Source organism: Cryptotermes secundus, unplaced genomic scaffold (genome assembly GCF_002891405.2).
Source record: "Cryptotermes secundus unplaced genomic scaffold, Csec_1.0 scaffold428, whole genome shotgun sequence".
In the NCBI taxonomy this organism is placed as follows: domain Eukaryota; kingdom Metazoa; phylum Arthropoda; class Insecta; order Blattodea; family Kalotermitidae; genus Cryptotermes; species Cryptotermes secundus.
The window spans coordinates 668601-692837 of NW_019720711.1; the positions used below are offsets into that span (position 1 = coordinate 668601).

The 24237-nt window shown below is 39.6% G+C and overlaps 2 protein-coding genes across 2 annotated transcripts in view; one reads left to right on the forward strand and one right to left on the reverse strand.

Annotated features, from left to right (window-relative positions):
• Nucleotides 1–1556, reverse strand: part of LOC111871814 (neuropeptide CCHamide-2 receptor) — a 166955-nt gene extending 165399 nt beyond the window's left edge. The window contains exon 1 of the mRNA XM_033754442.1: nucleotides 1523–1556. The gene's annotated coding sequence lies outside the window, so the exon portion shown is untranslated. The remainder of the gene's footprint in view (nucleotides 1–1522) is intronic.
• Nucleotides 1–24237, forward strand: part of LOC111871835 (neuroligin-4, X-linked) — a 756550-nt gene that overhangs the window by 66599 nt on the left and 665714 nt on the right. The gene's annotated exons all lie outside the window — the stretch shown is intronic.

The following is a 24237-nucleotide window of genomic DNA, read 5'->3' on the forward strand; positions in this document are numbered from 1 at the left end:
CGTCACGTTATTGCAACCGCGCTTGAACTTAATAATAATAAAAAACTGTTAGAGGCAGTGTTTTCTATATGGTACTCCACAATTGCCACGTAACACTATAACAAAGCGAATAAGAAGTAGTGTTTTCTGTTGGGTCCGTCCCAAGGATATATCACGAGGACCACCGGGACAAGCGATACAGTATTAAGACGGCGTAGTTAGAAGAGGATGTTGTAATGAGACGGCCGCACTTTTAAATAATCAGTTATTAAGAGACGTCACACAATTATATCAGCCCCTCTCCAACATCAGCCAATTTCCCACCGTTCAGGTAAAATTCCTGTTTTGCTTTTTACATGCCTGGAGTTTTGCAACATGAGACTGAGCACGAAAGTGCTTTCTCTGCTCTCAATAGTGATCCTTAACGAGAGGGAAGTTTCAGCCTCTAAATTGTTATGCCTGTTCTATACACTAATACAGGTAGTTGGTAGACTGCAGAAAAATAAACGCGCAAACATCCGCCACAGCTGTAGCTCCCATAAACCACTACAAACACCGAAACATTTCTCCTCTTTAGACACACCATAATTTTCATAGTAACTTCCTCCAGTTCACAACAGCATCATTCATATGTTAATATGTGACGTCACGTTAGTACGTTCTCTTCGTGGATGTCAGAGTGTGAATATCTAACCCCATCTTCCTCTATTTATCACAAAGTTTCATATGACTTGCACTGTATGAGTTCTGCAGTAAGGAGTTAAGTGCTTGACTAACGGTTAAATTTCAAGAACTGGCATAACATCAACACAAAGAAAGGTTCAGACAACAATGTCCTCGGAGGTGACGGAGGGATGTACTGTAATTGTCCCTAGTAAAATCTGCAATATTACAAGATCATATGTTGATAGTATCAGCAAATGATCAAACGATCAAACACAGACCCCTTTTTCTGCAGTCATTAATAAATTACCACTTATCCAAAAATAATGTATGAACGAAGTACAAAATTCTTCTTTATCTTGCCCAGATTTGATTCGGACAGAGAAAGAATCTGCCGATCACGGTGGCCACACGGTCTAAACATGAACTGTCTTCGCTTGCTCGAACCTTCAATCCTGAAACAGACTCAAGCCATGGATATTTGTGTGCATTTATTCTGTGTTATTCTGTGTGTAGTTAGCGGCCTTGCGACGGGCTGCTCTTCCGTCTAGGGAGTCCTACCGACTGTGTGTAGGATTAAGAAACTGAAAAAGCGGCGAAAGTCCAACAAAATGCTGTAGAGCCATTGTTAAAGATAGAATGTGAGACCCATCTTCCCTTCAGCAATTACAATCATAATTGAACTCATTTATATACAGGTTTAGGTTACCCCTCCGACACACTTCGTTTCTTCAATCAGCACATTCATTACTTCTGCTGCAATATACTAATCTAGGCTCACGACTACCACAGAAAACTACATCTAAATCAAAGTATAATCTTTCATAAAATAAATTTATATGCGAAATCACAACCTTAAGGAATACTGAAGAAGACGTACCTTAAGGAAGTGTCTTAGGACCTGTCCCATATCTATCTTCACAAGCGACCTCTCGATATCAGACAGAACAACTGTAACCTTCGCCTACGGTACGGCAAACCTAGCCACATATGAAAATACAGCGATAATCTCAATAGAACTCCACGCTACCAGCAATAAGGTCAAAGGCCGGGCGATGAAATGGAGAAGTAAAATAAATCAAAGCAAATCCACGCATGTTACATTCACCCTACCCAACCAAACCTGTCCCGACAATCCAAATGGGTAATGTTGATCTACCCCAGTAAAATGAAGTGAAATACCTGTGCACACATCTCGAAGGAAGGCTGACATGAGCAAAGCACATCAAAACCAAAAGGAAACAGCTCAACCTAAAAGCGAAACAGATGCACTGGCTACTCGGGAAGAAGTTCGACACTAACAACAGAAAGCAAATTCCTCCTATACAAAGCAGTACTCGAACCCATATGCACCTATGGAATTCAGCTACGGTGGACAGCCTCAAATTCTGACGTAGAAATACCCAACGCTCACAGTCCCCCATGAGCCCATGACGACCCTTAACAACTGACGTCATTCCCACATTTATTCATTGTTAATGCTGCAGTCTGATTATTGAATCTCACTACAACAATTCTCATCGTCTGCAACTGTGCGAATCCCACAGTAAAATGTGAAGCCCACTATTAATATTTGAGACCTTGGGACCACTAAAAAATTCGAATGGTTTTAACTATTTAAAAAAATTTGAAAACTGTGGATCTGAACCATTGAATCAATGACGTTATATTATATCAGCTTCCAGTTATATAACACTATCTCTTCATTATACTAAAATTATAATTCGGTCTACATTTCGTACCGTATTTGCGTAAAGTAAGCATTAAAACTGTCCTCTCATCCACTTCTAGGTGTTCCTTTCAGTGTCTCCTCTTGAGAAATTACAATTAATATTTCGTACATATTTTTCAGTCCCAAAATCTCGTCTATTTTAGGTTTGTTGGTTTAGTCCTCATCCTTTCATTCATTCGGAAATTGCTCTACATCCCTTTGTTGTGCCCTGGCCTCTACTTCAGTTTCGTAATCTTTTTTACACAGTCTGTAGGACTCTTTGGACGAGTGATCAGCCCGTCACAAGGTCGCTACCTAAACACAGGACAACACAAATACAGAATAAACATATAAACAGATATCAGTGCCTTGAGTTGGAACCCACGATTACAGACTTCGAAGTAGCGAAGACAGTTCATGCCTTAGACAGTGCGGCCACTGTGATCGGCCTTGGTCCGCCTAGTAGTAAGATATGAGTAAGATTCTTCATTGTTTATATAGCTCCAGTCACTTGACATTCCATCCTTCATAGCATGGCAATAGACTCTTCTAGAATATCACAAGTCTACAGCCTTCACTTAGCACAAGAGACGGGGCCATGTTCATAAACATAACCGACGAAACAATAAAATAAAATTACTTAGGGCACTGTAGGATGAAAGAGCCTGAACTTAATATTGGCAAGCACTTCCAGAATTTAATATGTTCTTAATTTCATCATTTCCGTTTGAAGTTTTCGTTTCCAAGTTTTCAGCATGACTATGCTTTTAAACAAATTATGATATACTCTTACGTTATAAACTTGTCATCTGTTCTCCGAAAGAAACTTAGTTTACGTACGTTCCATTTTCAGAGCAACAATATTACTAGCTTCTCGAAAGTTCCAGTCCTGCTCTTTAATTCACTTGTATTTCAGTGAATTTGTAGCGATACTCCACTTGTTTCTTGTGTTTCCTACCCTCTTAGAATTCTTGTAGTTTGCTAATGGCGTATTCTAAAATGAATTTGAGAAGCAATGTCAATAAGGTCTCCCTGTTTCATTCGACTCTGAATAAGAAATACATGTACAATTATGGGGCACGAGGTAGAAGAGTAGTTGGTTAATGCACTATGCTACAAGCCGGAATGTCGGGGGTTCAAGTCCCGATGAGGTAATTAGATTTTTTTTTATTTTCCTACTCCTTCCAGCCACACTCAACCTCTAACAGAAATGAGTATCAGGAATATTCTTGGGGGTAAAGGGCGGCCGGTGCGTAAGGCTGACAACTTTGTCGCCATCTATGTACCGATTGTCTAGAGAATGTGGGAACCTCAACAGCTCACAAACCTATTGGCCTTCACGGCCTGTTACAGTGATACCTTTACTTACTTACTTTTACTGGACAATTTTATCGTTGCTGGGTTTTCCGGGATGTATTCGAGCCCCCTTTAACTACATCAGCTAGTTTATTTCTCCATGTTGTTTGGTATTACAGACCAATATGGTCCAAGACTTCCTCTTTTCAGAGTTTCTGAATGTTTTTTTAAGTACATTTGTTAGAACACACTAGACAGAGAATCAACTTTTTACAAAGTATCTGTCTAGAAGGGACAATAATATCGCAGAAGAAACAAGGACATACAACCATGGCTACAGCGGGATTCGAACCAGCAATCGAGCCTTGGAAGACAGTTGACGTAATGCATCGCGTAGCTTCCGTAATCTTGAGCTAGTTTGAGGGATAAATCAAATTGTAAATTTATGACCTTTATGCTTCGCATCTGAGTAATGGTATGTTTTGGAAGCAATAAATATTGGATTCATCGAACCATTTGGTGCACAGAACATATGGATTACTACGGATTGCTGCCAATCTCCCATTCAGTTTCAGAAATAAATTTTCCGCTTTTTCGTTTCATTCTTTGCCTAATGACCATAAAATTAAGGCATATCATGGACGTCATGTCTGCTCACCTTTCCGTTCGTTTTACTTCACAAACTCATGATAGGATTCGACAAATTTTGAAGATCTATGTAAAATGCTGTAAAGCAAATTTAATTTTTATATATAAGGGGTTTTTCAATATTATTCATTATCAAAATAAAGGTCTAGACTTTTAAAAGCTTGTGGCATTTTGGAATCTATCACTGTTTCCATCTCCAACCAAGGGAAATGTCATACTTTTTTGTTCTGGTAATTACACAAAACTACAATCCATCAGCAGATCCTGAGGCAAGTCCAAAACGGTCATATTTATAAAGAATGCAGCGGATTAGGAACCCCAACACCCCTAATACCATTCACAGTTTGCATCGAAACAATCAGAAACATTATCCGATCGATTTTGATTCATATTCACTCAAGGACATTCTTGTTTTATTTCAAGTTCAAATCGAATTGTCAACAATTTTCTAGAAAAGGCTAGTCATATAAAAATTGAAATGTAATATGATATATATTATTCTGGTTATAAGAAATACAATCAGAAACATATGTTCATATCTTTCTATAAAAGTGAGTTCCTTTTAATATTATTTTTTACAATTTTAAATTGTAATTTACGACCGAAAGTAAGTCATCCAGTCTGTCTCGGCATAAAGCACCCATCTGGGGCTTGCGACCAGATTTTTATTACTGTTTAACAGTTACGGCTTTTTTTTTTTTTTTTGTGTGTGAACGCTCTCTCTGGTGAGAGGGCGGGTCTGTCTATGCTGCTGATCACAAGCCTGGGAAATCAACTCTGATCTCCTCAACCATTCCAAATTTCTAGCGGTAGGCCACATTATTTTTAAAATTAAAATCAGAGCTGGGATATGTGTACGAGTTCTACGAACTACGAAGAAGGAATTTAATTTCACATTGTCACAGCCAATATTCTCCTTCTGTTGACTGTGTGATATATTTTTCTTACAAAATTCTGTTTCAAGCGCACAGCTACACTAAGTCAACTGATGTATGAAAATGACCGTGAATGATATGTATGCAATATTTTTAAAAGATGAATTTTCGGGCTCCTGAAAGTTATCCGGATATTCATCTGGAGAGAATGAAAGCCATCATATGTATAATGTCAGTCACAGCACCAGGCAGTTGACCAAAATTCTAACCTAGAATATCCGAGTAACCTCTCTCTGCCTTAAATTGGTTTTACTTCATCTTCATGCATTTAAAGTTAAGTCAATTCTAGAAGAGATATTTTACTTGCCTGCAGAAGACGTTATGCGATATTTTTTAGAATATTAATATTCTCAGTTTAACAGGTAACGCTGACAGAATAAGCAAGTAACCTACCTCGTTTAGAAAATTAAATTATTAAAGTCCAAAAAACCATTTGAACTTTCTTCATAAAACCGCAATTCCTCAACTCAGTGATATTCGGCCTTCATATTATCTGCAGGCGGATTATGCTTACACAAAGGGAGAAATGATTTCTTTCCTAAAGACAGAGGAATCGAGATAAATCCCAGGAAGACCGTTACAAAGATATAAATAAGAGTGACGTCGTCACTGTAAATAAAGCCGGGAGTGGGGGGTAAAGGGGATTTGACCATGGGGACTAGGATCAGAAAGACTGTGCTGTTGTCTCAGGACATTGATTTCATTTCCTTTATTTCGTATATATCTCCCGTAATCATTTCGTTCAGTTCGTCTGTTTTCCTTTTTTATTCTCTTCTGATTGCAGCTTCAGGATTCGAGTAATTTTTCTTTATTCCTGTTGGATTGGGTTGCTATTGGACCATTATATATAGTTTCTGTCACTGCAGGGTTATGATGTAGCTATGAACAGTACAACACTTTCTATACTTACGCAGGAACACTTATAAGCCGTTGCATTTAACATCCAGTAATTAAAGTAAAAAACGGAATAATAACTGAATTTTTGTTATTAGAGTAATTCTGGGTAGCATGAAAAATTAAAAGAGTGTAGGCACAGTGCCTTGCAAAATATTGCAACGGATTTGGTTAACGAGTTGCCAGGCAATAACTCTGTAAACACGAATACAGACGACAATAGAAGGGAAACTGTGTTTTCTATGCGATCCGCGCCAGTCGGGCGCACGAAGCTGTACGAAGTCATCAAGGTAATAGTAAATCCAATCATCCGAACTAGAACTCGTCATTTTCGTCGGGCATACCACCCTAGACGTGACAGTATTCTCAAAAGAGTTACTTGGGTAACCCCCAAAATATGTCACTAGTGATAAGTATGAAATTTGAGCCATATATATTCCTCTTAACTAATTTATTCCGTCAAAAAATATTCAGTATGCGATTTCTCACAAAATATGTTTGTGAGTTTAACTGGATGACCGAGTTTCGAATCCCAAAAGGAACATTTCATTATTCACCATCTCATCCAGACCAACACTGGGGCCTGTCCTGTGGAATGGAAAAAACAGGGCGTTTCTTTCGGTTGTAAAGAGGCCGAGATGTGAAGCTGACCACTCACTCGCATTGCAGAAGGATCTGGAACTAACTCCCCATGCACTGGTGGTCATTAACCCCAGGAACATTTCACCGGACCCTTGTAACTAGAAGAACAGAATTCTTGGCAGTATTCGAACAAATTGTTCATACCCCAAATATTTGGGGGCGTTAAGATGACATTGACATTATCTTTCCGAAAGAAAACGGAGAATTGGCATTTCTTAACTCGACCTTATTTTTTGCTGGTCACCATCCTTACACCTTTACAGTTTCCTGAATGACGTCACAACAATCCCGAATCCTGGTCATTTAATGTCAAGACTCCTGGAGATCATAGTTTGTTATTTCCATTCGAAACATACATGCAAAATGCAAATCACGCAAAGGCAGCTATACTACTGTCGGACACTTCCTCAACAAATTTAAATAGCAGAATAAATGTATAAATAAATACACAAAGAGTTAATAGGTAAGGTAAAATTGTCCTTAATGTTTAACTAAGGACTACGCCATGAAAGCATATGGGGAGGTGGATTTATAGATCCACATTTTCTTGACCTCGGCACTAGTTGGAGGTAAGTAGTCAGCTTCACGTCCCAGCCGCTTTACCCCTGGGGAAAGAGTCCCCTGTACCCATTGGATAGGAGATTGGGTGGACCCCAGATTCGGTCTGGATGACGTGGAGAAGTGAAAATGAGTTAATAGATATACAAATATTAAATTAATAACAGGATGAATAACAAGAAGTTCTGGGAAGGATTAATCGCTACTTCCTTTTGACTCTACATGGTCCACATAAAAAACTACTACCCCAACAGTTCTTCGTTGCCGCAGGAAAGTCATTACCTAGCGACGATAAGGAATACAGAGACAGGTCCACAGACTCCTCTTTGATAAGACACGGACCGCATAGAAAATTACGCGTTCAACAATTATTATATTTCTGCTTATATTCATTGTAGCGGGAACGTGTTTACCGTGCCGTTGCCTAACACTGAATGGAGGGAGACACTTAACCAAGCAGTTGCCTTATCGATAGGAGGAATACACATAGACACACATAGAAATCTGGGAGGGACTTATGAAGTATGTTGCTGAGATGAGCCATAAAATACATACAAAGTTTCATAAATATTCTTTCAAGCATTCCAAAGTTGATATGAAGGATACACAGACACACAGAGAAGATGGAGATTGTATAAGCCTACTTTGGGGAAGTAGGCTAAAAATAAATGCATAATGAGGAGCACAATATTTTCTACTGTTCATCTCACAATTTTAATCAACAATACGAGTGTCACTATATTTAATGCAGATGCACCATTAATTCTTATCTGTGAAGTCCTAGACTTGTTTCTCGCACCCCAGTTGGTCTTCGGAGAACAGGTTGGGAACCACTGCTATAGAGATAGAGAATTAAGTTTCCGAAGAGGCGACGTGGTGCTTCTCCTTGCTTGCCTTGACAGTGCCATTAAACCTACACATCGATTTTCAGACTGACAGCTCATAACTTCAACACGGTAGTCGATGGAAATGTATTAAAATTTATATCAGATCTGGTTTCCAGCTCAGCACATAAAGATAACATGAATATTTAAGATTACGATGACGAACAGTTTAAATGACAAAGGAAATTTATGGAATATTTCTTAGTAAAAATGGAATAAATATAATTTTCGGAGATATGTTCTCTATAAATTTAAGAATCACTGTTGCAAATTTGTTTGACCTAAAATATAGGTCGTAACAGGTAGCTGCAGGGTGTTGTATGTGGTGCTTCATAACTTATATTTCCTCATCCAATATCATATTGATGAAATCAAGGGGAATGAATGCGCTATCCTGACAGTAGTAAATCAATAACCTATTATGTAAGAAGGTTACTCACAACTCACCTCCTTGAAGTTGGGCGTTTCTTGAAATGAAACGTCCATCGTCTTCTACATTAACCAATGGTCAATTATCTCGTTTGGCCATAGTAAAATATAGCCACGAGTCCCATGGGATTCGGACCCGAGAATGACTGCGCTGAAGAGGGCCAGCATTAATTATAATCCACAGTTCCATCTTCCGTTCAGAGAGATAGTACATAGGGATCAAGACCGCAAGGTTTCAACGGAAAGAAAATTACTGGTCGTGAGTCTCAAGGAGTTTGGCATCAAGACGAACTGATTGGAGGTAAACCGCCAGTCGCAAAGTAACTCAGACTCTGTTTATCTTTATCAGAATAACCCGTTACTGGATTATCCAGAGCTAGTTGAATCTGTCCACAAACTCACAGACTAAGGTCCGTCTAAATCTCATCCTCTGATCTGCATACAGGTCTCCCATAACACACCTACAATTCTGCTTTTCTACTAATATTGGTTATGAATTTCTCACCTCCACATGCTGATACTTGCGCTGTCCATTTCATTTTGCTTAGGTTTAATACGCTACTGGTAATAACTGCTGAAGAAACCAAATGATGGTGCCATAAACTGTGTTATTTCTTCCATCGTCATGTTTATTCTATTCTCTTACATCCTACGTAATATCTTCCAGGACCCACTGTTAACGAAGAATAAACCTCGCATGCATATTTTTATATTTATTTATATTTATATCTGGTCGCACTACAGCTCAAGCGGGTAATCTTGGGTTTCCTCTGGTAGCGGTACCGTAATTAAGCGGCCGTAATATGACTGTGAATGACGTCACTAAAACGTTGGCATGGAAACAAAGGAACATGGTTTCCTAGAAAACGTTGACTACCAACGCTTTCTAGGAAACCATGTTCCATTGCTTCCATGGCAACGTTTTAGTGACGTCATTCACCGTCATATTACGGCCGCTTGATTACGGTACCTCTACCCGAGGAAACCCAAGCTTAACTAATTAAACACTACGAAATGAAAACATATGGGAGAATAGATGTATGGATCCATATTTCCTTGAACTCGGCGCTAGTTGGAGGTGAGTGGTCAGCTTCACGCCCGGCCGCTTTACCCCCGGAGAAATAGCTCCCGGTACCCATTGGATAGGAGGCTGAGTGGGCCCCAGAGCCGGACTGGACGACGTGGAGAAAAGAAAATTCTTCATCTTATCGGGACTCGAACTCCGACCCTTCGGTCGTCCAACCCGTAGCTACTCTCTATACCGACTACGTTATACCGGGAGGTAAATTATGAAAATGCAGTCCCTCTTGTGACGCATGAAACTGCTGTTCACAGCTTCAGGGTTCGTTACTGAGACATGACAACGTTCCATTAACCCTTCCGAACGGATCAGCTGTGGCAAGATACGGCCCACATATAAAACAAACCTACTCCGTGATTTTAGTCCTCAAGCGAACTATACCGACCGAGCGACCGCCGCTTGTCGGCGAAGTTTAGTGTCAACTTTTGCGGATAGAGGGGTATTGCTTGATCAGCGCAACGAATCCCCACGGCCGTTAATTTCAGTTTTCTAGACCGGAGCTGCTTTTTACTTGAAATAACTCCTCAATTATCATCACGAGGCTGAGTGGACACCGTTCCAGACCCACTACTTGTCAGAAAATAAATGTGGTAGCGCCGGGAATCGAACCCGGACATCTGGGTCTGTAGGCAGGAACTCTCTCCACTAGACCACAGAGGTGGTCGTATAATGAAGGAAATTTGAATCTTATTCCATGTTACTGTTTCGTTCATACTAGGTGATGCATAGGCACGTAATTTATTTCTGCTGCTACTCCGAACAGATATCGACGAAATATTTGCAGTATTTCAGGCTCATTTTCGGGTTAGACGTTTCGGGCTATAGGCTATTTTTATTGGAAAGACTTAAAGAAGAATTTCCTATCAAGACTTCATACACGATATATCGTACACGTATATCCATTTTTGTACACCTTTAAATATAACCGTATTTCAACAGTAAACTTATTGTCAAGCGTCCGGTATTCCGTGACTAATAATAACACGTTCTGAATTATATGATTATATTTATTAGCATTTCTGTTACAGTTACAATCAATTACATCAGCTTAGTTGAGGCACTATGCTACAAGCCTGAAGGTCGCGGGTTCAAGTCCCGATGAGTTCATTAGATTTTTTCAATTGACCTAATCCTTCCAGCTGCACTATGGCCCTGGGGTGGACTCAGATTCTAACAGAAATGAGTACCAGGAATTAATTACTAATTTTCCTGGGGAGTAAAGCGCGACCGGAGCGTAAGGCTGACAACCTTACCGCCATTTATGAGCAGATTGTCTAGATAATGTGGGACCCTCAACGTCTCACAACCCTATGGGCCTTCACGGCCTGTTACAGGGATAGCTTTACTTTTTTTTTTTACACAATGAATGTCTGTCTAAGACTCACTCCATTTCTTCTTGGACTACGATGGTCTTCTCTTCTGCGTGACTGCCTGGTTCTGATTTACGGGTCGGTCGCTTCTTCAGCTTCCGTTGTCCCCTGGTTAACACAGCTGAACATTCAATTGAACTATTGAACTGTTCGTCTGTTATTATCTGTGTTTTGTCCGTTACTATGATACATGTCTCGTGACTTGCTACTCAGTAACGGAGATCCTTTCACCCTTGACTGCTAACCTCGGGAATGTGTTTAGTGAACCGTTGTCTAGTAATGGCCATATTAGTCACACTGTTTAGGATACATTACCGCATACTGAACTGCCTTATGAATTCCCTTTCTACTGAATGAAATGGGTCCATGAATTCACGAATGAATGTCACTTATTCGATCTGAAGTTTGTGCAGTCCATCGATAGGGACCAAAGGTAAGTCTAGCACACTGATGATACTTTCCTTGACGTCAGCGCTGACATATTCGGACGTACGAACCTACGAACACAACCTTCACATTATGATTTCTTTTGTGCATTGTGTGAAAGTAAAAGCATAAATAAATGTTAAAATTCACTGTGTTCTTCAGAGCATCAGGACAAGTGCACTCGTATCTGCTACTTTTCGTGTTTAATTTCCAGAATTTCTGTGTTTTGAGATCTATAATTTTCGAATTATTAAATTCTCTTTCCAGCATAGTTTAACTTCAAAGAGATGGAATATGCTTTGAAATATTTTGTTCTTTGTCTATTGTTAAAACGGCTTCTATTGTCTAACGTAATCGACAAGAGCAAAACCAGAATTTCTTGTTGTATCTGACAACAATGAAACAATGCCTTTATGATGGTGTATATTTGAATACTAACATTATTGGGGATTTATTCAAGGAAGAATCCCAGTTATTACACTACAAACAAACCATTGAAGACAGTGTCTATATTGAATATTCTTTATTGGATCTGACTCAAAATAAAACGAAGGAACTGAAAGCAGAAGGAAAAATCTATGTACAGGAAAATGGAAAAATCAAAAGCTTGGTGGTTACAAAGAACTTAATGAGCTACTGAAAGGGGGAATTTAAAAGTAGGTGAATGTAATGAAATAAGAGAACTGAGAGCTTTTCAAAACAGGAAAACTGGAAGAAGTATTAGTCGAGTCTTTTGAAATGACTAAGAAATGACTATTTGGAATTTTGTATATAAGTATAACGTTGGACATCATGAAGTTTGTTGCTTTGATGAACCGTGTTCCTTTTATCTTCATTGCGACATATAAGAGATATTTAGTCGTTCAGAATTTCGACTCCTCTACGTACGTTATATCATCAAATCACGGCCATGAGTTAACATGACTTTCTGTTTTGGTCTGAGTCTCTACGCTTGTTCCCATATCTCAGTGATACTTCATAGAAACACACCAAAATGAGCTTTCAGACAAACACGAAAAGGAAAAAGCATTACCCTTCTCGAATGATAGGCTTATTTTATGTTTTGTGCTGCAACCAGGACATGATATGATATATCCATGATGGAAGGACAAATTGATTAAATATTCTATCCCCCCTTGTACACAGACCTCACGAGGAAGGACTGTAGTAATGTGTGTACTACATCAAGTGGTGACGTAATTTTCAGTTGTCATGGCAACCTGCCGCTACAGTACCTCACAAATTTTCTTTTTGAAAATAATAACACATAAACACAGCTGTTTGAATAATTTACTTGTGTGTAATATCAGAGAGTTACTTAAAAATTAACTAAGTTAAAGAGTAAAAAACAGGACCCAGGATACATAAACGTATTATCTGTATCTATATGTTATGAACATAGTAACAATAATAATAGGGCCGCGCCATAGCTTAAGCGCTTAGTCCCTGACTTTCCACCGCGGAGGCCCGGGTTCGATCCCGGGTCTGGTCAAGTGGGATTTGTGGTGGACAAAGTGGCGCTGGAGCAGGTTTTCTCCGAGTACTTTGGTTTCCCCTGCCAATCTTCATTCCACCAATTGCTCCACAATCACCCTCACCTATCATCTGGGACTGCTACAATAGGCCAGAAGTGGCCGCAGTACAAGGGACTTAGTCCCACCCCACTAGCAATAAAAACAATAATGATAATAATCAAGAATATAGAGTCGTAGTTTACTTACAACTATCAGAACAATGTTACATCAGAAACTGGAATCCAAACGTTTCTTGTGTAGTGCCATTTTTTCTAACACCACAGAGCAAGTCTTTCTTGAGAAGCTAATAGTCGCTCATCCTGTGGATAAATTATGTACTTTTTAAGCAGCCTGAAACTTCATCGCCATAATGAACCCTTTCCTGAGCCAGATTGTTCCATTTCACACCCTCATGTTCTGTTCTCTGTCAGATCCTTTGAGTTCTCTTCTCCCTTCTTACACTTACGTGTCTCCAGTGATTTGCTCCCTTCAGGTTTTCCGACTGAAATATTTTATACGAATTTCTTATTTCTCCTAAGCATACTACAAGTACCGACTATAATTTTTGTACCCAACTATTCTGACTGAAGCTGTTCATGATTTTTCTCAGTTCCTCCAGGAAAAATTTAAAATAATAACATAAATAAGGCCACAGCTCCTTCCTTCCACATTCGCTTCAATCCATTATTCAGTAATCACAGTATATTCAGACTCAGCAGGATCTGTAATCTGAGCAGTTGAAAAGAGTAGTCAAATAAAATATATATAAACAAAATAAAGTAAACTATCCAGCCCAACCTATCCCAATTTGATTACCTTAATAATATTTGGTCTTAAATGACCTATATAATTCCATGATTTATTTTATCCGTCTTCTAGTGCATACATTCATCTATCCCCTCTTCTCACTCGCACTACATGTTTCGGCACAAAAGTGCCATCTTCAGGTGCTGATCCAATCCACGACAAACTAGTTCATTGCATGCCTTGTCTACACATACTAAAATAACTAAAATATATATTTATCATATATACTGATAAATGTTAAGTGTTAAAATATTAAAATTGTACAGGATATTTCATTCCTACGTCGTGTTTCATTACGCGAGTCACTTCTATCATCTTCTGTTGGAGCACTCTTTCACTATCGTGTATTGTGCTCTGTGTTGCGTCTTGCTCCTGTGACTGCGTGTGTTATACTATATAATATTAAGTTTCTAATATCTACTTATACTTATCTCTGTATAAGTTAATTCTCATAAACTAGTTAGAGACACGCATAACAATAGATACTACTTTGTGAGCCACCCTATGAACTGCAATCAAATGAAGTCAGTAGTGTTACGATCAATGTGTACTGGGAAAATACATGGACGGCATTTGAATAATGCTGACGCTAACAAACATTTCAACTGAACACCCTTGTACAAACCTTTCTGCATGCCAGGGAACCACACATATTAATCAAAGACTGGTCATTCATCGTCACCTAAAATTCTTCCATTAGCAGAATAATAGCAGCAAATATAAACAATACTTGTGTGACGTATTGCTTTCGATCGTGATAACGTAATTAACGTCAAGGGGCTCCCACTCGACATGTCGATAGAACTGCCCTATGCCCCCGAGCACCTCCTACACACGGCCCGGACGGCCCGGACTCGAGCAGTTGTCATCCCTACTGTAAACACTAGGACAAGAACTTCGTGGCTTGCTTTGTGACGCTGTTGCATCGAAAGGCTGACTGATTGATGAGTAAAGAATTGCATGGGTTTCAAAGGAAGCGATCGTGGAGCTGTCGAAATACCGTTACGAGAAACTGGAGAGATTGAGGAAAACCACGAAAGCCATTTGTCAGAATAGTCGCTGTCTCTTCCGAATTTCGAACCGAGAACCTCTAGAGCCGTACAAACTTCTGCAGTGAGACAGAATTTCTCTAAGGCCTAATATTCTATTATTGTGTGAAATTAAGAGCACATTAATTTACATAATTCGATGCTATAATTAAGCCTAGGTTGAGAATGTTTTATTTTCTATATTTTTCCCATGTTTTATGACAAGAACCAAGCAAAGACTGTAGAAATTTATTGGAGAAAGACAGCGGGTTATTTAACTACGCTCTAATAATATCTGGTGTCCGGATGAAAGATATCCAAAATAAAAAAATATGTCTCGGAAAATAATTGTCATACACGTATCCGGTTTATGTCATTGGAAAGGAAAACTCAGAATGTTTCTTTTTTATTTCATGTCCGACTTACGCCCATACGCCGCCATATTTAGAAAGAGCTAGCCTCAATCACTGGACGACTAAGGGACCCAACATAGTAGGTGTCTTCCCTCACCTGAGGACGGAAACAGATTCAGTCTCCGAAACGTTGTGTGTTTCTTTAGTTATTTAGAATCCGGACGATGGACAAAGTCCGAAAACAAATTATCCCTGAGATATCCAGTTGGAATTTTGGCCAAGTTACTGGCTGTCCAGAGACATATCATGGTTTTTCTTAGACGTTTGATGTGAATTTTTGCGACAGAAATATTAAATAGGAAATTCTCCCCTCATTCAAACCCTTATCCCATATTATGTACATACTGTTACAAGACTGCAGAAAGAGCGACACCCACCAAGATCTGGTGAACAGAGACAGTACAGTGATCTGCCACGGAGATCTGCTCTCGGATGAAAAATTGATGGATTAACAATCGGCAAGCCTTGTATGTGGAGGGCGGAAGCCAAACGAATAGCCTTGGAAGAGAGCCAACTGAACTCTCTCCTGTACCCAACCAGCGGCTCCATTCGATTAGTAAGGAGAGCAAGTAAAAAATCCTCTCCAGTGTCACATGCCGCTGAGCGAAACAGAAAGTTCGAAATCGTCTTCAAGACTGACACCAGTGATCATTAAAAATATAATTGGTTATGAAGGTCAAGGGTTCCTACTTTTTACGTTCTACGTTTATTTTTCAATATAGTATTTTATAACCGTCTCATTGTTTTAATCATGATCTATTTGACACTGATCCAATGCCTTAAATATTAGAACATTATTTTTTCCTTGTCACTACAGCCCCAGTGAGCCTAGGCCTACCTGCATGAACTTCTCCGTTCACTTCGGTTTTTCTAGCTCTTACACGTGCGGTAGGACTCCTTGGGCGGGTGATCAGCTAGTCGCAAGGCCTCTACCTGTACACAAACACAGAAAAACACACTCAAACATCCATGCACGGAGTGGGATTCGAACCCACGACCCAGGCGAGCGAAAACAGTGCATGCCTTAGACCGCTCGGCTACCGTGACCGACATTAAAACATTTAGCCTAGAGAAATGCAATCTTTTGTGCCGGTTTATATGTGCGTCAAACGTGGTCTTGCAGCCTAAGGCAATAAAAGAGATTATAATGTTACAGATCCCAGTACTGACGCTGATATTTGAACCTGAAGGACCGGGAGTAGAACGGAACCTGGGGGAAGAAATTATGAAGAAAATCTTCACAATTTGTTCCATTAACAATTATTATCAGGGTAAATCAAATCAAGAAGAATGGGAGGGGGGGGGGACACGTATCGCGCAAGAGGAAATTAAAATATGTAACATTTTTTCGAAATACCTGAAGTGAAGTTTCCAGTTAGAATACTTAAACATAGATGAGTGTTGGAGTACGTGAATATGATGACAGTTTTGTCCAATTGGCTCCGAAGGAGGTCCAATTATGGGCCTCCTTGAACACAGTAGTTGTAATCTACTTTCGGGTTCCATAAAAGGGGATATTTCTTGACCTTTTGAGCACTGCAAAGATTCTCGCGAAAAAATGTGCTTCACTATAAATTATTTACTTAACGCCTGTCTTTCAAACGCCAGCTTCCCAACGCGAGGGTCTGGGTTCCAACCCTGACCAGATAGTGTGGAATTTGTCGCAGAAAAATTGGCACTGAGGTGATTTTTCTCCATGTATTTCTGTTTCGCCGGTCACGATAGCCGAGACGTCTGAGACATGCACTGTTTTCGCTCACTCGGAAGCCGGAATCGTGGGTTCGAATCCTACTCAGGGCAGGAATGTTTGCTGTGTGTGTGTGTGTGTGTGTGTGTGTGGTTTTTGTGTGTTTGTGTTATTCTGTGTTTAGGTACAGGCATTACGATGAGCTGATCCCCCGTCCAAGGAGTCCTGCCGTCTGTAAAATGGTCATGAATCTGAGAAATCAGCCCTTTGCTCCAAAGTGGGAAGAAGAAAGAAAAAAACTTATATTTCCCCGACCAATTCTCATTCCGTAAACTGCTGTATATACATTAATTATCCTATCGACGACGTTACATTATCTCTATGCTGATAAAGACGTGAAACAACAAAAGGGTAGCACTATGTTTGGCTGATGAACACTGGGGTTCTTCAACGATGCAAATTTCATATTTGTCATCAAATACCCCGAATTTCCTTCCTTTATCACAGTCAGCACCCATGCTATAGGAATAGAATGCTTACGGACTTGTAACACTGGAAACTGATTCACTGTTTGAGGAAATTCGAGAATTCTAGTAAAAGAAACAGCGCATAATCAATCATCTGTCAATCTGGTTTAATAGTTGCCATTTTAAATCCCTAATCAAATTTTCAAACAATAGAGCAGTCCATAAACAAATCCATCAATCTTAGACACTATAAGACCAGTGACATGCTGCCCAACTTATTCTATCTTACCCTATTTCAACCTTATATTTCACTAAATCAATCTTAGGCATGTAAACAGCCAGTGACCATTCTTTCGCGCCTTAGCTGATTTGAAACGCAAAACTTAATCACAGGTTTCTTATTTCCCTATGGCCACCTGCAGTTCCTCTTGCAGAACTCGTGATTTCATGTGCATTATTCAGTGAGGGACTTCCGGCACGGTAAACTCCATTGACAATCTACAAATTATTGTTGACGTCTTATCTACGTAGCAGACTCAGAATATAACAAGTAATTAATCAATTAATCAGTAAATTGATCGTTTTAACCTACTTTACTTATTTTGAAAAACTAAAAGTACGCTTATGAAATCATTGTGCTGTCTGTCCGTGTCTCTTTGTAACCCCCTGTAAATTATGAATGTCTGAACTGATTTCTATGAAATTTAGTATATATATTATTGCACTCTAGTCCATCTCGGTCGCATACTTCATAACTCCCTCCCATCAATTTGTATGTATCCCCTTAACGTAGCTAGGCAACGGCTAGATAAGAACCTTAGAACGGAAAACATATATACATGTAACAGTAGAAGATATTTTGGAGTTGTCGTTTTCTTTGCTGACCTTGTTACGTCAAAGGAAGTTATAGTTAATGGTTCTTCCCAGAATTCTTATATTTTAAATCAATCTCACGTCAGATGGCCCACCACTGCAAACTTAACAACAGACGCCAACAATGGAAGCAGGTTATGAAGTCCTATTCAACGAAGTTGAAATTATAGCAAAATCTGTAATTTGGCATTCATGGCTCGTTCGAAATCAGGAGGAATTATTCGCCGCCCGTACAACACAAAGGAGGAATACGGATTAAAGCTATTGAGCGGCATGTTCAGTCCATCGCAGATGCCGGTAATATCATGATCTACGTAGTAAGCCACGGACCGAAAGTTGTAACATACAGAATCCCAGTTAATTATCGCGGTTAACTGGAACGCGACCGCAGCCGAGAGAGCACCGAATTGTGATTCATTATGGAACGCATCTTTGTATGCTTTCAGGAGGAAGCGAGACATGATACGCCTAAGAATTAGACCGCCATACTTGTCTTTATGCTTGACAGTTAGCTGCTGGGAAGGGGGAAGAATTGCTGATGTTATCAAATTAATATTTCAAAGTTTGTATGTAAAAGTAAAAAAAAAGTAAAGATATCCCTGTAACAGACCGTGAAGACCCATAGGGTTGTGAGACGTTGAGTGTCCCACATTATCTAGAAAATCGGCTCAAAGATGGCGGCAAGGTTATCAGCCTTACGCGCCCGCCTTGCTTTACAACTCATGGAAATTATTTACCGTATTTACGCATGTATAGGCCGCACATTTTTTGCCAAAAATTCAAGAGGAAAACTGGGGTGCGGCTTATATTCGAAATATTCGAAATCACACTTCATTTAAAAAAAATATATTCATAATTAGTAATACAGGGTGTAATACTCCTGAAATAATATTCCAAGAAAATTATTTTTTCTATAATTTCTGTTTGAAAATTGTGCTGCGGCCTATACACGCACGCGGCCTATACATGCGTAAATACGGTAATTAATTCCTGGTACTCATTTATGTTAGAGGCTGAGTCGACTCCAGAGCCATAGTGCGGCTGGAAGGATTAAGTCAATTGAAAAGAATCCAATGACCTAATCGGGACTTGAACCCGCGACCTTCCGGCTTGTAGCATAGTGCCTCAACCAACTACGCTACCGCGTGCCCTAAAATTGTCCTGGAAAGTAAAGCGCGGCCGACGCGTAGGGCTGACAACCTTACCGCCACCTTTGAGCCGACTGTCTAGATAACGTGGGATCCTCAACGTCTCACAACCCTATGGTCCTTCAGGGCCTGTTACAGGGATAGCTTTACTTTTTTTAAAGTCTGTATGTATTAAACGACTATAAATGTTCCTTGAAGCGAAGATTCATCTGCGCTTGGGTCTTCCAACTCTTGTCGTCCCTTCAGTTTTCCGGACTGAAGTTTTATATATATTTGACATCCTTCTCATGTGTGCTACTATCCCTACCAATAGGTTTCCCTGGTTTTGATGCCTAAAAACCGAAGTTGACGGCCGTGAGGGTCCGTTGCGCTGACCACTCGACATCCTCTATCGGCAAAATTTGACACTAATTTCGCTGACAAGCGGCGGTCGCCCGGTCGGTATAGTTCTCTTGCGGACTAAAACCATCGAGTTTGTTTGTTTGTTTGTTTGTTTGAATAACATTTAGTGAACAGTGCAGGTTATGAAGTTACAAGCTTGTCACTTCTTTCCGATAAGCCCTTATTACAACCTGAGTCTCTCCTTTGCGCTCCCTCCAAAAGCTTCTTTAACCTCACTCTCCCATTTGGTAAGTGCTGTTAAATAAACTTGAAACCAAACAATTTGTTTTCGTACCTGAATTCAGCTGGATTACGCTGTGTGTAGGGCAACTGTCTCTGCTGCTTCGTTTAATTGCATTACTGATCAAACAGCTACCGCGTGTGGTGCCAACTCTGTACAAACACGCGATAAACCTACAAGACAAGAAAACCTTTCAGCATCCTGTAATCTGTCTTATTTAAACGATTTTTAACTCTTCTAATCCGCTTCGCTTGGTACGACAAACCCACAACGAATTGTTTTCCTTGAAACTTATGGGAGTATGAGTTTCAGACCAAAGGCATTTCCATAGGAGACGAAAATGTAAACAGCAAATAACACAAGCCTACAGCATGTGGTACATATCTGAACTTACTAACGAAAAGAAACATGAAGCCCTTGCGGATGATACACCTTACAAAATTCAGGGTAATTTTCACGAAGTGAATAAAGGTGAACATATGATGCCTTCCCTCCTAAGTTAATTAATATTTCTTTTCTCGGAAACTACTGAAGGAATTTGATTAACCTACGAAGAAGAGGATATATATCAAGAAGCTTCCAAGCGAAATTTATTTTTGTTTGAACCTGTCCAATGTAAACTACATTCAAACTACACTCCAACTCCATGTGTATCAGAGAAAAACAACCGTAAACAGAACTGGTACATGAGTATCTTAAGTGAGGTATATTACACAGAGTTCGACACATTCTAGTTGAAACATTTAACGATGGAACGTGTTTAAAGAGATACACGAAAATTAGTTGATATACGGTTATACCACCTATAACAATTTCTGCTGAAAGAGCATAGCATACGGTAAGAACAGGAAAGGAAATTTTCACTTTCTTAAAGCAATTTATATATAAAATTTGACGTTATCATAATGATGAAAATAGATACCGTTATTTTACGGTTTATGACACAGTGTACTCTGATATGTAGGTAATATCACTCCTGAGGAATGTGTTTTAGACTGACGTTGGAGGCAACAGGTTCGTCAGAAATGCTGGTACACACCAATCAGATTACATGGTGTAAATAATCCAGAAGACAACATGAAATATTAATAAGTTAAGAACAGAAATCCATGAAGCGGTCGCTGCACATGAATTAACCTATATCTGAAGCTTGGCGTGATGTGTTCCACGACACACACTGAGCATTCAGTCATTCTTAATAGACTTTTTCGACAATCTACTGCTCTGTGGTCCTCGTTACAGTACAGCACAAAACAAAATTAAGCGAAATAAATATAGACATTTAATTCTATCTTCAGTAAGTAAATGAGCGCCGGTCACGGTAGCCGAGCGGTCTAAGGCATGTACTGTCTTCGCTCGCTTGGAAATCGGGATCGTGGGTTCGAATCCCACTAAGGGCATGGATGTTTAGTTTGTGTGTATGCGTTTTTCTGTGTTTGTCTACAGGTAGAGGCCTTGCGACGAGTTGATCACCCGCCCAAGGAGTCCTACCGAATATGTAAGATCTAGGAAAACCGAAGTGGACGGAGAAGTTCATGGAGGTAGGCCTAGGCCCACTGGGGCTGAAGTGCCAAGGAAAAAAAAGTAAATGAGCACCAAGTTTAATGATATTGATACATCATTATCATTGCTTGGAGTATGTTCAAGGGGAGGCGAGTTACAAGTCAGCGTGTGCGCGCGCCCCTTACCGAAATCTCCAGATCTCTCTGATATTAATGGCTCCTCGAGAAACATCGAGAGTGCGGCAGTATTGAAAGTCCGGGATTTTTCTAGGAATATGTATTGTATAAAACTGCGGCTGCAGGACAAGAAGAAGAAGATTTAAACCACAGTGTGAGAGTAGAAACTGAAGTGAGAGGAAGCCTGCAACCAGTGAGAGAGGAAGTAGAAACTGAAGTGAGAGAAAGCCTGCAACCAGTGAGAGAGGAAGTAGAAACTGAAGTGAGAGGAAGCCTGCAATCAGTGAGAGAGGAAGTAGAAACTGAAGTGAGAGGAAGCCTGCAATCAGTGAGAGAGGAAGTAGAAACTGAAGTGAGAGGAAGCCTACAACCAGTGAGAGAGGAAGTAGAAAGTGAAGTGAGAGGAAGCCTACAACCAGTGAGAGAGGAAGTAAAAACTAAAGTGAGATGAAGCCTGCAACCAGTGAGAGAGGAAGTAGAAAGTGCACTGAAGGTACGATGAAATGACTGTGACCAAAAGCAAGCATCCATTAAGATAGTGATTGTCTCCTGGCAGTGACTGTTCAAAGACACGATAAATATTACAATATTTTAAAATAATTTAAATCATTTGCACCTATATCCAATTGAATCAAACAAACTATAGATGACAATTTTCAGTGTATTATTTACACATCTGAATATAATCTCCGTATAAGATGCTACGCTCGCTTAATGGGGGGTGAAGTCCTGCTGGGTCCACTCGGCACGGCGGCCATTGACTGGCCTATTATAGCCTGCCCCGGGTGATTATGATGATGGAGAATTTGGTGAAATGAAGATTGGCAGGGAAAACCGAAGTACTCGGAGAAAACCCGCCCCAGCGCCACTTTGTCCACCACAAATCCAACTTGACCAGACCCTGGATTGAACCCGGGTCGCCGCGGTGGGAACCCAGCGACTAACTGCTTGAGCTATGGAGCGGCCAACGGTGCCAGGTTTCGAATATAGTTTCTGAATAGAACTGCTATGTTTACACCACTGTTCTCAGTATATTTGCAGCAACGTTTCAGAACTCTAGTACTTCCTTCACTCATTCCTGCCTCGATCTTTATAGTGAACTTCTTCTATTTCCAACCCCCCACACAATTGGCCGCACCGCCGCTTTCTAAGTAAGCTGGAAGACACAACTTTCATAACAGGCATCCCCGTAGTCATGATTTAACAGAATCGTGACTTCGTCTAGCTGGACTCCACAAAGGAAGAAATGTGACTAGACTCTAACAAAGAATATTCACCTTTCTGTACATTAGTCCTGTACAGATGTGAGCAACTGTGGCAGACATGAAGTTACATTCTGGAATTATGAAAGTGTGGAAATATGGCGTACAACCGTGCTGGATACTCCATCATTGGCAAGTCCTTTGTTACAATTAGGTGAAGAAATAACAGATTTACAAGTATTTTGTAATATAAATTGTTTCACTATACAGGTGCAAAATGATGCGTAAGTGAACATTCAGACAGCAGTGGAGTGCAAATTCTCAAAGAAGTATGTTGGGATATATTGTGTGATGTATTTGAGTAGGCATTTGTATTCATTATTATATATTTTATAAGTAATTTATACTGTTTTATTGCAAGAATACTGTATTAACAGACCAGAAGGTAAACAAAGTGTAGAAAAACCGCGTCACCATGACCGTGAATCGAAAAAAAAAATATTAAACACAAAGCTGGAAACTAAGACAGAAATATTATAAAATTTTGTTTTCACCCTCTGCTTTTCATAAATAAAGTCACAGTTTCTTAGGAAATAAACCATGAAAGGTCTTCATGTGGTTCATTTTTGCTTAAAAATACGTTGCTAAATGCTGCATAATTTCCACTAATCTGACTCTACCAAACTTCAGTACAATATTTCAGTTTGTTTACTGTATTTCCAGTACAACTACTTTGCATTACACTGATCGAAATAGAGAATTCCACTAACCTAACCGACGAAATCAGTTAACATGTAAATACAACTATAATTTAATTCAAAGCCGGAATTCTAATAATATGTTAATCAAGTTTTACTCCTAATATATCTCTTAGTATTGTCTTCATATATTAGATAAATCCCATACACGTCTATTGGACAACATGCACTGCATTGTGTTTCTGTTCATAACTGAATAGTAGCTCCAGCTGTAATTGTTAACAATGATATTGTATTTCTTTCTGTCTTCACGGATTATGGAATATCATGTCTCTATCAGTCACAGAATTCTCTATCTAGAGTCACGTTTGTCTACCTATTTTACTTCGCCTTCTGTATTATGTGTTTCATTTTGAAAAGTGTTAAATATATATATATATACAGTAGAACTTGGTTATAACGTCATCAAAGGGACCTAAAAATAGTGTCGTTATAAACGAATGTCGTTGTAACCGAAATGGGCACTTCCACAGTAGCCTTATGTTAGTCACTTAAAAATCTACCAAAAACCGAGTTAAAATGT